The sequence below is a fragment of the Oryctolagus cuniculus genome, chromosome 1 (genome assembly GCF_964237555.1).
Source record: "Oryctolagus cuniculus chromosome 1, mOryCun1.1, whole genome shotgun sequence".
NCBI classification, from domain to species: domain Eukaryota; kingdom Metazoa; phylum Chordata; class Mammalia; order Lagomorpha; family Leporidae; genus Oryctolagus; species Oryctolagus cuniculus.
In genome coordinates, this window is record NC_091432.1 from 114,114,441 (window position 1) to 114,117,530 (window position 3,090).

A 3,090-nucleotide genomic window follows, 5' to 3' on the forward strand; every position below is an offset into this window, starting at 1 on the left:
CTGGCTGCTATATAATCGTCAGCACTCCGTTGCCTAATTAATGCATCTTCTGTGGCATACTCCTACTCATTCTTCAAAACCAGGACGCGTGGTTCCCCTCTCAAGTTTCCCCCAGCCAAGGCCGAGAGCACCGGCCACTCTGGCTTTTTCTGTTGCTCTTCTCCCTGGAACTCACACTCATGGCCAATGTCATGGGCAGCATATGAGGCCAAACTCGACAGCAGCTGCTTCGGACGACTTCCCCTAGAATCCACCGGCTGCTCCTTATTCTTATCATTCTGGGATTTCCAGTCCTTGGTCTCCACAACTCATCTGCCCACATCTGCCCCAAGCTCTGCTTGCCACTGACCACAGAGTTCTTTGGTTTCTTCATGTTCGCTTGGTTTGCCAATCCCAAGGGTCCAGGGCTTCAGGAAAGAGGCCTGGCTGCCGCCCAGCTGATGCTAGGGGCCGGTACCAACTGGACTCTTGTCAGTGGGATTTCACTAGTGTGGAAATACCAGCATTTCCTCTCCACGGTCCCAGGCAAATGTCCTGTGCCTCTGCTGCTTTACCATCGTGCACTGTGACTGTTTTCTTGGAGAAGAATCTTTATTATTAGGTGCAGGGAATGCAACAATGCGCATTTATCCCAGCTTTGTGGCAAGTTCTTCACCCTTATCCTTTTCCTGCTTGGCAATGCGAACCACAGATTTGGAACCTCGATTGAAGCCTCCCCCATGGCGGGGACGCTCGTAGTCTGTCTGTCACTGTGGATGGTCAGGATGGCTTCCACAGCTTATCCAGAACCCCTTTGCTTTCTGAGTCCCCCTGCAGGAGGGTGACAATGGTGTGGGTCTTCCTGCGGACCAGGCACCCCAGCCTGGCCTTTCCCTTGCTGAGGCCGTATGGGACCCCCGTCTTATGATACAGGGCAGGCAAGGAGACAGCCAGCTCACGGGATCCACACCAGGCACAATCACCACCAGCCTCCTGATGCCCCCGGAGGGCAGGCCGGCTCTTGCTGGGGACGTCCCCTTGGCCAACAGCTTTCTTCTCGGTCTGGCCAACAGCCTCTGCTTCTTTTCTCATTTCATCTCTGGCTTGTGCCAGTGGGCCAGCTTCAGCAGTTGAGTAGCTCTCGTCATCCGGGGCCTGGGTGAACTGGTTAATAGGTGGAGGCACTGGATGTACTGGGGCTGTTTGACAAAACGTAGGAGGTCCCTCCTGGGCTGGGTGTCCTGTGCGATGCCAAAGTTCTTGGGCCTTTACTCAGACAGGATATTTACCACCGCCTTGGCCTCCTGCTGCTTTCCGACAGCAGGGGCCTGGGCCACCTTCCTCCCTTGGCCGTCTTTCCTTTCAAGTATCTTGGGCAGCTGGAGGAGAGAGCGCTGTGATTATTTTTCTGTTAGTTTCTCCTACTAGACTGTGAATTCCCAAAAGGCCACTCCCCTTTCCTCATCGGCTGCGACTCCCCAGGACTTGGAGCGCTACCTGGTACCTAGTAGTTGCTCAGTAAATGCATGCATGACCAGACAGAGATGTAGCCAAGTATCTTTTCACTGACATCCACATCTGTCTCTGAGCTATTAGTTCCTTATTTAAGCACATAACTGAGAAGTGTCTATTTGTGTGGAAACCAACAGCCATAAATAGTTCATGGAGAGTTTTTCATCTCTGTGTTTATTTGTGTTAGTGATTTCTAAGTGTGTCTCCCTAAGGCAGCAAGAGCCTCTAGTGGTTCCTCTGGGAAGCTGTTTTCTCCATGCACACATGTAGAAGAGATCAACCTTGCCTTTGAAATCGCAATGGGGATTTCAAAATGTAGCAGCGCAGAGCTTGGGCGAAGAGTTGAGTCATCACCCATAATAATAAGATTTTTGCTGCTAACTGTGGCCCATTTCACCAGCAGATTCACCAAATATGTAGCAAATGCTAATTAAGCCAAAAGACGCTGGAGTCACATTGCTGCCCATTCTGCATGGAAAGTGCATTGTCATCGCGTGCACAGGGCATGGCCGTTTCACCTCTGTTTGACACACCAGCAAATTGTTAGCTGAGAGACAAAGGTACTGGCTGCAGAGCATAAAGGAGTCTCCATGAAGTGCCCAGGCCAGGAACCATGGGGTCTGTTCTGATCACTAAATAACCACCCCTCGCCCATGGAACAGATGGTGGGTAATTGGGTTGGCTTGTGTCTTTAGTCCTGGCTGAGTTTCCTTGATGACTGTGTTCAAAATATTCTCTCTGTCCCTGTTCCCCAACCTCCAGGCCCCTATTTCTAAATGAAAAGAAGAAAAAAAGTTGCCAGTTTCTTTTAGGGCCAAGCTAACCATATTTGAGAGTTTTTTTGTAGGAAAGAAATATTTCTAACTGGATAGGTGCAGGACAACTGGAAGTGGCTTAGGTGGCGGATTCTCATGTCCTGGAGTAGCCACCCGATCTTGGGATAGAGAAGCCTTGTCGTATCTGTATTCTTTCCTACAGATGACGAAGCCCGTGACCCGGGAATCACATGTCACACTCTCTGCTGAGCACCATTTTGCTTCAGTTCAACTTGAGCAAATTCACCAAGCAGATTTCGTGTGCTGGGTGCTCTGGGTCCGTGGTGCTGTGACTTAGCCCCGAGGCCATCTCAGTCGATACCCATCTCGAGCCCAGCTTCTTGTAGGACCACAGAACCGCTTTCATCCTCAGATTCCATTAACTTGTGTATAGCAGAGGGAGGCCGCAGGAAACAGGAACATAGGTGGAGTGGACGAGATTATATTCAGTTGAGAGTCTTAAGTGAAAATTGCCTATGCAAAAGAATATAGTCTGTTTCTGAATTCAATTTCCTAAGACTCTTTACCTCGGATATGGCATCAAAATTCTCCAGCTTTTTTGGAAACAGCCACTCCTGCACTTGCTACTCACAAGACTGGCATCCAGTAGCCTACCAGTGGACTACTTCCCTTGTCTTTGGGGTGCAGGGTGCACAGCCATCAGAACAGAGAACTGGAACTGTGGGCCCATTAAAACAGAGACAGACATGGGTGAGCAAGATGTTCAGAGGGGCTCAACGAAAATACTAGTGGACTTTATCTCTGGGCTGTTAGGCAACCCCAG

At 50.1% G+C, this 3,090-nt stretch overlaps 1 pseudogene; it reads right to left on the reverse strand.

Moving 5' to 3' along the window:
• Positions 1-626: 626 nt before the first annotated feature.
• Positions 627-2,673, reverse strand: LOC127483519 (large ribosomal subunit protein eL8 pseudogene; annotated as a pseudogene).
• Between the last annotated feature and the right edge of the window lie 417 nt (positions 2,674-3,090).